The sequence below is a fragment of the Engraulis encrasicolus genome, chromosome 15 (genome assembly GCF_034702125.1).
Source record: "Engraulis encrasicolus isolate BLACKSEA-1 chromosome 15, IST_EnEncr_1.0, whole genome shotgun sequence".
In the NCBI taxonomy this organism is placed as follows: domain Eukaryota; kingdom Metazoa; phylum Chordata; class Actinopteri; order Clupeiformes; family Engraulidae; genus Engraulis; species Engraulis encrasicolus.
Genome location: NC_085871.1, coordinates 34,303,748 through 34,316,247, shown reverse-complemented (window position 1 = coordinate 34,316,247; position 12,500 = coordinate 34,303,748). Strand labels below are relative to the sequence as shown.

Below are 12,500 nucleotides of genomic sequence, written 5' to 3'. Positions count from 1 at the left end.
TATAGCTGCAAGCAGCAATGCGGGGCCAAGCAGTAAACTTGGCAAAGTCGCCACGGCAACAGAAGGAACTGCAGCGCCCCCTTTGGCCCAAATCTCGCCAATGTTGGTGTGCATTCCTTGGAGGGGAGTGTGCTCACATGAACCAAGTTTATTTTGAATCCCTTAAAGGGCTGACAAATATAAGCTCACTTCCTGTTACCTGTTGGTGGCGCTAGAGAGTTTGAGCTGGGAATCTGGATTTTTTTTGTGGGAGGTCATGGGATTGACTAGTATGTGTGCAAAAAATAGCTTAAAGAATCTGACAAACGGTTGCTGAGATATGACCTCACTTCCTGTTTTGCCACTTTTATGACAATTTTGATTGGCTGTCACCTCCAAACGATAAGAGGTATAAAAAATTCTTTGGATACCCTAATGCCTATCAGTCTGAAGATGATGTGTACCTTTTTGCTGGTCATTTTGACAAAAATTGTGTGACGAGTAGCATTTTATTGAATTTTACAAAATTTAAAATGGCGGAATTTCCCTTCTGCGTTTACATAACGTTATATAGTGCGTTGGATTCTGCTTGGCCCAAGGATTCTAGTGATGATAATATATTTTACATTGTGCACATGGTTTAAAAGCTACAGGCAAAAATGTAGCTAAAATTTTGACCTGTTGGTGGCGCTACAGAGTTTCAGCTGGGGGTCTGAAATTTTTTTTCAGTAGGTCATAAGATGGACATATATGTGTGTAAAAAATCCTAGCTGAAACCGACAAAGGGTTGCTGAGATATGACCTCACTTCCTGTTTTGCCACTTTTACAACAATTTTGATTGGCTGTCACGGCTAAACGATAAAAGATATCTAATATTTCTTGAGACCCCATACAAACCTCAGTACAGAGATACAATATACCGAATTTCGGGCGAAATGGTCAAAAATTGCGGGAAAAATAGCATTTTTATTGAATTTTAGAAAATTCAAAATGGCGGGAAAACTATCCAGGCAGAAAATGACGTCATAGGGTGCGTTGGATTCGTCTTGGCCCAAGGATTCCAGGGATACCAGGTTTATGAAAATTGATCCAGCGGTTCAAAAGTTACAAGCAGAAATGTACCTGCGACTTTCACCTGCTGGTGGCGCTAGAGTATTGGGGCTGGGGACCTATAACTCGCTGTGGGTAATGTTGATGCTGCCTCAAATATGTGTGCCAATTTACAGCAATTTTCTATGTATGGTTCTATGGGCTACCATAGACTTACAGTGAATTTTACAAAATTCAAAATGGCGGAATTTCCCTTCTGCGTTGACATAACTTCATATAGTGCGTTGAATTCGGCTTGGCCCAAGGATTCTAGTGATAATAATATATTTTACATCGTGCATATGGTTTAAAAGCTACAGGCAAAAATGTAGCTAAAATTTTGACCTGCTGGTGGCGCTACAGAGTTTGAGCTGGGGTTCTGATTTTGTTTTTGGTAGGTCATGGGATGGACTACTATGTGTGTACAAAATCCCAACCTAATTCAACAAACAGTTGCTGAGATATGACCTCACTTCCTGTTTCACCACTTTTACGACAATTTTGATTGGCTGTCACGGCAAAACTATAAAAGATATCTAATATTCCTTGAGACCCCATGTAAAGCTCAGTCTGGAGATACTATATACCAAGTTTCGGGTGAATTGGTCAAAAATTGCGGGAAAAATAGCATTTTTATTGAATTTCACAAAATCCAAAATGGCGGGAAAACTATCCTGGCGGAAAATGACGTCATAGGGTGCGTTGGATTCGTCTTGGCCCAAGGATTCCAGGGATACCAAGTTTATGAAAATTGGCCCAGCGGTTCAAAAGTTACAAGCAGAAATGTACCTGCAACTTTGACCTGTTGGTGGCGCTAGAGCGTTGGGGCTGGGGACCTATAAATTGCTGTGGGTAATGCTGAGTCAGGCCCGAATGTGTGTGCCGATTTACAGCATTTTCCTACGTACGGTTCTATGGGCTGCCATAGACTTGCAGAGGGATAAGAATGGTGACTAAATAATAAATATAGCTGCAAGCAGCAATGCGGGGCCAAGCAGTAAACTTGCCAGAGCCGCCACGGCAACAGAAGGAACTGCAGCGCCCCCTTTGGTCCAAATCTCGCCAATGTTGGTGTGCATTCCTTGGACGAGAGTGTGATCACGTAAACCAAGTTTAGTTTGAATCCGTTGAAGAGCTGCCGAGATATGAGCTCACTTCCTGTTACCTACCTGTTGGTGGCGCTAGAGAGCTTGGGGTCTGGATTTTTTTGTGGGAGGTCATGGGATGGACTAGAATGTGTGCAAAAAATCCTAACAGAAATTGACTAACGGTTGCTGAGATATGACCTCACTTCCTGTTTTGCCACCTTTATGACAATTTTGATTGGCTGTCACCGGCAAACGACAAGAGGTGTTCAAAATTCTTTCCTCTCCCCCCTCCCTCTCCCTCCCTCCCTCCCTCCCTTCTTCCCTCTCTCTCCCTCTCCCTCTCCCTCTCCCCCCTCCCTCTCCCTCTCCCTCTCCCTCTGTCTGTCTGTGTGTGTGTGAGGAGGGGGTGGGGGGTGGGGTGCAGGGGCTGGGGCAGTGGGGCTTGACCCCCTGCCGAGAATGGTGTCAGTGAACGTGCGCAAGGGGAGCAGAGGAGACAGAGAGATGAGAAAAAATCCCTCCATTCTTTCCACAATTTTGAATGGCTGCTGTGAGCTGATAGTTTTTTCAATCATTACGAAAATCCATACCTGTATGCAACATGGTGTGAGGATGACCTGTGTACCAATATTTTGAAAATTGGGAGTACGGTTCAAAAGATACAGGCAAAAATGTAGCTAAAATTTTGACCTGCTGGTGGCGCTACAGAGTTTGAGCTGGGGATCTGATTTTTTTTGTGGTAGGTCATGGGATGGACTACTATGTGTGTACAAAATCCCTGCCCAATTCGACAAACGGTTGCTGAGATATGACCTCACTTCCTGTTCCGCCACGTTTACGTCAAATTTGATTGGCTGTCACGGCTAAACGATAAAAGATATCCAATATTCCTGAAGACCCCATGTGTAGCTCAGTCCAGAGATACTATATACCGAATTTCGGGTGAATTGGTCAAAAATTGCGGGAAAATTAACATTTTTATTGAATTTTACAAAATTCAAAATGGCGGGAAAACTATCCTGGCGGAAAATGACGTCATATGGTGCGTTGGATTCGTCTTGACTCAAGGATTCCAGGGATACCAAGTTTATGAAAATTGGCCCAGCGGTTCAAAAGTTACAAGCAGAAATGTACCTGCAACTTTGACCTGCTGGTGGCGCTAGAGCGTTGGGGCTGGGGTCCTATAAATTGCTGTGGGTAATGCTGAGACTGCCCCGAATGTGTGTGCCAATTTACAGCATTTTCCTGCCTACGGTTCTATGGGCTGCCATAGACTTGCAGAGGGATAGGAATGGTGACTAGAGAATAATAATAATAATAATAATAATGAAGAAAACCTACTAACTCTATAGGGGCCTTCGCCAGCTTCGCTGCTTGGCCCCTAAATATAGCTGCAAGCAGCAATGCGGGGCCAAGCAGTAAACTTGCCAGAGTCGCCACGGCAACAGAAGGAACTGCAGCGCCCCCTTTGGTCCAAATCTCGCCAATGTTGGTGTGCATTCCTTGGACGAGAGTGTGATCACGTAAACCAAGTTTAGTTTGAATCCGTTGAAGAGCTGTCGAGATATGAGCTCACTTCCTGTTACCTGTTGGTGGCGCTAGAGAGCTTGGGGTCTGGATTTTTTTGTGGGAGGTCATGGGATGGACTAGAATGTGTGCAAAAAATCCTAACAGAAATTGACTAACGGTTGCTGAGATATGACCTCACTTCCTGTTTTACCACCTTTATGACAATTTTGATTGGCTGTCACCGGCAAACAACAAGAGGTGTTCAAAATTCTTTCCTCTCCCCCCTCCCTCTCCCTCCCTCCCTCCCTTCTTCCCTCTCTGTCCCTCTCCCTCTCCCTCTCCCTCTCCCCCCTCCCTCTCCCTCTCCCTCTGTCTGTCTGTGTGTGTGTGAGGAGGGGGTGGTGGGTGGGGTGCAGGGGCTGGGGCAGTGGGGCTTGACCCCCTGCCGAGAATGGTGTCAGTGAACGTGCGCAGGGGGAGCAGAGGAGACAGAGAGATGAGAAAAAATCCCTCCATTCTTTCAACATTTTTGAATGGCTGCTGTGAGCTGATAGTTTTTTCAATCGTTACGAAAATCCATACCTGGGTGCAACATAGTGTGAAGATGACCTGTGTACCAATATTTTGAAAATTGGGAGTACGGTTCAAAAGCTACAGGCAAAAATGTAGCTAAAATTTTGACCTGCTGGTGGCGCTACAGAGTTTGAGCTGGGGATCTGATTTTTTTTTGTGGTGGGTTATGGGATGGACTACTATGTTTGTACAAAATCCCTGCCCAATTCGACAAACGGTTGCTGAGATATGACCTCACTTCCTGTTTTGCCACGTTTACGCCAATTTTGATTGGCTCTCACGGCTAAACGATAAATGATATCCAATATTCCTGAAGACCCCATGTGTAGCTCAGTACAGAGATACTATATACCGAATTTCGGGTGAATTGGTCAAAAATTGCCGAAAAAATAGCATTTTTATTGAATTTTACAAAATCCAAAATGGCGGGAAAACTATCCTGGCGGAAAATGACGTCATAGGGTGCGTTGGATTCGTCTTGGCCCAAGGATTCCAGGGATACCAAGTTTATGAAAATCGGCCCAGCGGTTCAAAAGTTACAAGCAGAAATGTACTTGCAACTTTGACCTGTTGGTGGCGCTAGAGCGTTGGGGCTGGGGACCTATAAATTGCTGTGGGTAATGCTGAGCCGGGCCCGAATGTGTGTGCCGATTTACAGCATTTTCCTACGTACGGTTCTATGGGCTGCCATAGACTTGCAGAGGGAGAGGAATGGTGACTAGAGAATAATAATAATGAAGAAAACCTACTAACTCTATAGGGGCCTTCGCCAGCTTCGCTGCTTGGCCCCTAATTAAAGCTGCGAGCAGCCTTGGCGGGCCCTCGCACCTACGGCCCAGGGGGCATGGCACATCGCCCTGCCCTAATACACCCCTACCTGTGAAAAACGGATGAAGTGTAACAATTTTCTGACAGGTATGAGGAAGGAGAAGGCGTCATTGTCTTAGCACTGCTATCTTGTCCACTTCCCCTCTCTGTATCCCTTTGCATTGCCATTTCAATCATATAGACACATGCAAAATGTTTTAATTTCCACATTTATAGCAATTAATTCGCCTAAAACATGGTGGCACGGCACCTGGTAGCCACTGCAATCATATATATGCCAGCTTCGGACAGGTCTCTGCAGGGGGTTCTATTGAGTCTAACACTTTTGGATTTGTAAATGCACCATACTGAACAACCATGCCATGTAAGTTTTACAAGCAGAAATGGGGACCTGGAAGTTCTTGTGGGAAGTTATGGGACAATGAGAATGTGTGTGACAATTCACAAAAGATTCTTACTATGGTTTGCTGAGATATGACTTCACTTCCTGTTTGGGGGTATTAGGAGGATTTTGATTGGCTGTCATGGCCAAACCGTACAAGATGTAATGAAACCCTTTTACAAATCTATTCAGAGTGCTCCTGAAATCATATGTATCAAGTTTTGAGAAAATCAGACCAAATTTGAAGGATTAGGAGCACGTTATCGATTTTCACCAAATCCAAAATGGCGGACATTCTGAAACTGTGGGTATGATGTCATGGGGTTCGTTGGATTCATCTTGGCCCAAGGATTTCAACACTACCACCAGATTTAAAATTGAGCGTGTGGTTCAGGCAGAAATGTAGCTAAAACTTTGGCCTGCTGGTGAGTGGTGACTTTGAAATTTGAACTGCTGGTATCGCTAGTGTGTTTGAGCTAGCGACCTGATATTTCTTGTGGGGAGTCATGGGATGGTCAAGAATGTCTGTAACAATTTGCAGAACGTTCTGACCATGGGTTCTCAAGATATGACTTCACTTCCTGTTCGGCGACGTAATCCAAAATGGCTGACATTCTATAATGGTGGATATGATGTCATATGGTTCGTTGGTTTCGGCTTGGCCCAAGGATTTCAACGCTACCACCAGATTTAAAATTGAGCGTGTGGTTCAAAAGTTACAGGCAGAAATGTATCTAAAATTTTAACCTGCTGGTGGCGCTAGGGAGTTTGAGCTAGCTACCTGTATTTTTTTGTGGTGGGTCATGGTATGGACGGAAATGTCTGTGACAATTTATAGGACATTGTGACCATGGGTTCCCAAGATATAGCATCACTTCCTGTTTGGCGACCTTTAGGCCGTTTTTGATTGGCTGTCACAGCCGAACGAACACATTACCGCAAAATCCATTCGATAAGTTTTGTTAGGCTCGTTTCAGAGATGCTATATACCGACTTTCAGAAAGATTGGTCAAAAATTGAGGGAGGAATAGCATTTTTACTGATTTTCGATGCGCTGCTTGGCCCCTAATTATCTCACTTCCTGTTGGGTTTGGCCATAGCAACCTATTTACTTTTTTGTTTGTCTTAGTGAGATACACACCACCAAAAAATTTGGAGTCTGTAACTTGTACTTATATCGGCCCTAGTTTTGACCTGCTGGTGGCGCTAGAGAGCTTAAACTGGAGACCTGATATTTCTTGTGGAGGGTCATGGTATAGACAAGAAGGTCTGTGGCAATTTGCAGGAGATTATGTCCATGGGTTTTCAAGATATAGCATCACTTCCTGTTTGGCGACTTTAAGTCCGTTTTTGATTGGCTGTAACGGCCGAACAAAAACATAACCGCAAAATCCACTTGATAACTTTTGTGAGGCTCAATCTAGAGGTGCTCTATACCGACTTTCAGAAAGATTGATCAAAAATTGAGGGAGGAATAGCATTTTTACTGATTTTCGATGCGCTGCTTGGCCCCTAATTATCTCACTTCCTGTTGGGTGTGGCCATGGCAGTCTGTTGACTTTTTTGTTTGTCTTAGTGAGATACACACACCCACAAATTTTGGAGTCTGTAGCTTGTACTTTATACCGGCCCCGCCCCATAGGCCCTACACAATAGGGGGCGCTATTCTGTGCCCGGACCCAATCTGGACCCGAGCTTCTGGTTCTGAGTAGCGGCGCACATTTCGGATCACCGTGCAAAGCGGCGTGCAACCAAGTGCTTCTCAGACAAAATGGGCGACCCAAACAACGAGCAAGAAGAATAATAATAATAATAATAATCCGAGCAAGAACAATAGGGCCTCGCACCCTCCGGTGCTCGGGCCCTAAATATAGCTGCAAGCAGCAATGCGGGGCCAAGCAGTAAACTTGCCAAAGTTGCCATGGCAACAGAAGGAACTGCAGCGCCCCCTTTGGCCCAAAATGTTGGCAATGTTGGTGTGCATTCCTTGGAGGGGAGTGTGATCACATAATCCAAGTTTAGTTTGAATCCGTTGAAGAGCTGCCGAGATATGAGCTCACTTTCTGTTACCTGTTGGTGGCGCTAGAGAGTTTGAGCTTGGGGTCTGGATTTTTTGTGGGAGGTCATGGGATGGACTAGTATGTGTGCAAAAAATCCTAACAGAATCTGACTAACGGTTGCTGAGATATGACCTCACTTCCTGTTTTGCCACCTTTATGACAATTTTGATTGGCTGTCACCAGCAAACGATAAGAGGTGTCCAAAATTCTTTAAATACCCTAAAGCATATCAGTCCCAAGATGAAGTGTACCCTTTTGTAGGGCATTCTGACCAAAATTGTGGGATAAGTAGCATTTTTATTGAATTTCACAAAATTCAAAATGGCGGACTTTTTTCTTCTGTTTGACATGAAGTCATATAGTGCGTTGGATTCGGCTTGGCCCAAGGATTCTAGTGATAGTATTATTTTCAAAATTAGGCATACAGTGTAAACGCTACAGGCAAAAATGTAGCTAAAAATTTGACCTGTTGGTGGCGCTACAGAGTTTGAGCTGGGGATCTGATTTTCTTTGTGGTAGGTCTTGGGATGGACTACTATTTGTGTACAAAATCCCAGACTAATTCGACAAACGGTTGCTGAGATATGACCTCACTTCCTGTTTTGCCACTTTTACAACAATTTTGATTGGCTGTCACGGCTGAACGATAAAAGATATCCAATATTCCTTGAGACCCCATGTGTAACTCAGTCCAGAGATACTATATACCAAGTTTCGGGCGAATTGGTCAAAAATTGCGGGAAAAATAGCATTTTTATTAAATATTACAAAATTCAAAATGGCGGGAAAACTATCCTGGCGGAAAATGACGTCATAGGGTGCGTTGGATTCGTCTTGGCCCAAGGATTCCAGGGATACCACGTTTATGAAAATTGGCCCAGCGGTTCAAAAGTTACAAGCAGAAATGTACCTGCAACTTTGACCTGCTGGTGGCGCTAGAGCGTTGGGATTGGGGACCTATAAATCGCTGTGGGTAATGCTGAGACTGTCCCTAATGTGTGTGCCAATTTACAGCATTTTCCTACCTACGGTTCTATGGGCTGCCATAGACTTGCTAAGGAGAAGAAAGGTGCCTAGATAATAATAATAATAAGCAGAAAACCTACTAACTCTATAGGGGCCTTCGCCAGCTTCGCTGCTTGGCCCCTAATAATAATGAAGAAAACCTACTAACTCTATAGGGGCCTTCGCCAGCTTCGCTGCTTGGCCCCTAAAAAGATAAGAAAAAGAAGTGGAGAAAGTGCAGGGAGAGGGACTTGCACTAAATATTTGATGAGTTTCTTTTCCACCGTACCCTTTGGGGAGCGTGCTTTGAGTCACTGTGTGCACTGTGTCGCACCGTACCATACGTATGGCACAGCTCCCCTTGGCTTCAGGTGCAGAGACCCCAGGACCTACAAACGCCAGCCGGGTGCGCAAGAAGTGTCTGCCTAGCCTTTTGACATGTGATGCTAGCAAGCCATGACCACTCATGAATCATTGAAAAACCGAACCGAGGGCTGAACACACTCAAAGAAAAGCCTGTTTCCATGGCTGGATGGCTGAATAGCTGGATGTTATTCTTTTTTTACCTTTTTTGGGGGGGGGCTTTTTGGCCTTTATTATTATAGGACAGTGTGAGAGTAGACAGGAAACGATTGGGAGAGAGAGATGGGGCAAGGTCGGGAAATGGGCCGGCCGGACTAGAACCGGGGTCCCCCTGGGCAATGTAAGCCCAAATGTGGGGGGCTTAGCGCGCTGGCTGGATGTTATTCTTTTAGTGTTATTTCAACACATAGTTGCTGGAAAGAAGGATGCAGTGGTGCATTCGCATCCCCGCTTTTGGGCTCCCTAAATGAGGCTTTCTCAACTTTTACTGCAAATGAGTGGAGTGCAGCAGCAGTAACATTTTAAGGAAATGAAAAATCAAGAAAAAAAAATATGCACCACCACTTCAAAGCTTGTTCCAGCGCCCTTAGTGTAATGTGTAGCGTGAAATGTTTTGTGTATTCTTTATTGTGTAATGTCTTCTGCATTGTGTAGCCTATGTATGTACTGTATGTACGGTATGCTACTAGACACCTTACTTTCCTCCTGGATTAGTAAATGTTACTCTACTTTACTCTACTCTACTGTAATTAGATATTGGGCTCTACGCTAAGTTTGACTCCCTTGGTGTTGAATTAAGTACAGAGAAGATGCCACTGGCTGGATGGATTGCACCAACTCTTGGCCTGGCTTGCACTGTGTGTCAGCAGCATACTGTACAACAAAAGGATGCTTCAAACCTGGCTTGGTTCTTTTTAGATGCGTCCTAGCATCTCTATTGAGGGTATGTCCGTCCGTCAGTCGGTCGGTCTGGCAGTCTGTCCGTCTGTCCGTCTGAAACGCATCCTAAATAGTCATTCCCTCCTGTGTCCACAAGGTGGCAGTGCAAAGATGGACGCATCTGTGTCTGTCTGTCGGACTTGTTTGTCTTTTTTTTGTGGCTTTTTTTTCGTTTGTTTTTTCTGCAAAGTTTGGGTATGAGAGATTTCCTTTGTGAAAGAAATTGGCAAGGAAAAGGGGCTCTGGCTCTTCTTGGAAGGAACTAAATAGGCTACTGTATATTGAATGCGTATATTGAATTCTAGATCAATGCTTTTGCAGACACTCGGCAGCAAGATATTTGGAGTATTATTATTATTATTTTTCTTACCGTTATTCCACAGACAAAAAGAAGAAAGAGGAAAGAGGAGCAATCAGACAATTGAAAACTATGTGTGTGCGTATGTGTGCGTGCGTGCATGCGTGTGCACGTGTGTACAGATATGTGTGGCCGTGCGGGCGTGCGTGTGTGTTTGTGTGTGTGTGTGTGTGTGTGTCTGTCTGTCTGTGTGTGTGTGTGTGTGTGTGTGTGTGCGTACGTGCGTGTGTGTGTCTGTGTGCACGTGCGTATGCGTGCGTGTGTGTGTCTGCACGTGTGTACAGGTATGTGTGGACGTGCGTGTGTGTGCATTCATGTGTGTGTGCTTGTGTAATGCATTCAGGAAGGAAGAGAAGAGTGGCTCTCCCAGTCATTATACCCACTCTAATGAGTACGAAGAGGGACGTTAGTGCAGTACGCTCAGTGCTATTATTAATAGCCAGATAATTAATAATAAAGTGTGCAGGTGAAGATGGTTGGGGTAGTCTAGGGTGTTGGTATGTGTGTGTGCGCGCACGTTTGTATATGCTTGTGTGTGCGCGTGTGTGTGTGTGTGTGTGTGTGTACATGCGTGTGTGTGTGTGTGTGTGTGTGTGTGTGTGTGTGTGTGTGTGTGTGTGTGTGTGTGTGTGTGTGTGTGTGTGTGTGTGTGTGTGTGTGTGTGTGTGTCTGTGTGTGTGTGTGTGTGTGTGTGTGTGTGTGTGCGCGTGTGTACATGCGTGTGTGTCTGTCTGTGTCTGTGTGAATGTGTGTGCATGCACGTGGTGGGTGTGGTTGTGTGTTTGTGTGTGTGTGTGCGGGATGCATTGTCTACTAGTCTCTAAATACATTTTTTCTTTCTCTGTGCACCTTCCATTAGTAATGCATTCTACCACCAGAGCCGGATTAAGACGGCCGGGGCCCCTAAGCTAAAAGTTGCTGTTGGCCCCCCGAGAAGGCAAATTTGACTACAAAATGACATACACAGAGCCATAATTATGAGCTTGGAACTATGGACAACATGTCTCCCAACTGTGGAAAGGAGTGTTAACAAGATTAAAAACTATACATAACATAATTCATGTGCAATATCACATCTTTTCACAAATCTGCAATTCTCTGTTTTGGTCAATCAGGGGCCCCTGGCAGATGGGGGCCCCAAGGCTTCGGCCATATCTAGCCTGTGTGTTAATCCGGCCCTGTCTACCACCACCATTCAACTATTCTCAGTTTGCCTGTACAAAAAGTCCCCAAGTGCACGTGGGCTCTAAAAATACGACTGAAAGTGCAAGAAGAGGATGCGTGTGTCTCATAATTAATTGAAATTGATGAAGAGAAAATGATTTGCACACTGGTGGTGATGTGAGGACGGGGTAACGGTGTGTGTGTGTGTGTGTGTGTGTGTGTGTGTGTGTGTGTGTGTGTGTGTGTGTGTGTGTGTGTGTGTGTGTGTGTGTGTGTGTGTGTGTGTGTGTGTGTGTGTGTGTGTGTGTGTGTGTGTGTGTGTGTGTGTGTGCGTATAGGAGAGCAGCAGGGGCATCAAGATGGGCCCTAATTGGTCCATTCCCCTTCACTGAGCTCGGCAGGCGTCTAAAGCGCCTCATGTAAAGAAAGTAGAGGAAAAAAGAGAGAGAACAAGAGACAGAGTCAGAGAAAGAGAAAGAGAAAGAGAAAGAGAGAGTACAAGTAGATGTACTAGTGTGTACTGTATGTACAGTGCATCCGGAAAGTATTCACAGCGCTTCACTTTTTCCACATTTTATTACGTTACAGCCTTATTCCAAATTGTATTAAATTAATCTCTGTCCTCAAAATGTAACATAAATACCCCATTATGACCATGTGAAAAAAAGAGTTCTTGAGAGTTTTTGAAAATGTATTAAAATTAAAAAACAAAGAAATCATATTTACATAAGTATTCACAGCCTTTGCTTAATACTTTGTAGAACCACCGTTGGCAGCAACCACATTCATTTTTTATTTGGAGATGAAAAGGGATTAAAAGGGAGGTCATCGGTGTGTGTTTCAACCTTTCCTTACATTGAAATTTTACATTTTGAGTCTGCACCTGGCTAAAATAGATGGGTGTGAGTTTTGAATGAAATCCTATGGAGAGTATCATGATCTGCTTCTGTAGTCACAGTGCATGTTGACATGCATGCTTCTTTAGGTGTAATTCAGATTTCCAATGTTGACGGCATTCATACATCCCCAAACCATGTCAGTTCCACAACCATGGTTGACTAGTCAGATGATGCACTTTTTTGTGTAAAACTCAATGTGTACCACCACAAATGCTGGACGCCATCTAAAGACAATTTGTTCATCTTGGTCTGAAGAGAGATGA

The 12,500-nt window shown here is 44.4% G+C and overlaps 1 protein-coding gene across 1 annotated transcript in view; it reads left to right on the top strand.

Annotated features, from left to right (window-relative positions):
* The window catches only part of ptn (pleiotrophin), a 101,104-nt gene that overhangs the window by 60,182 nt on the left and 28,422 nt on the right, over positions 1–12,500 (top strand). The window lies entirely within an intron of this gene.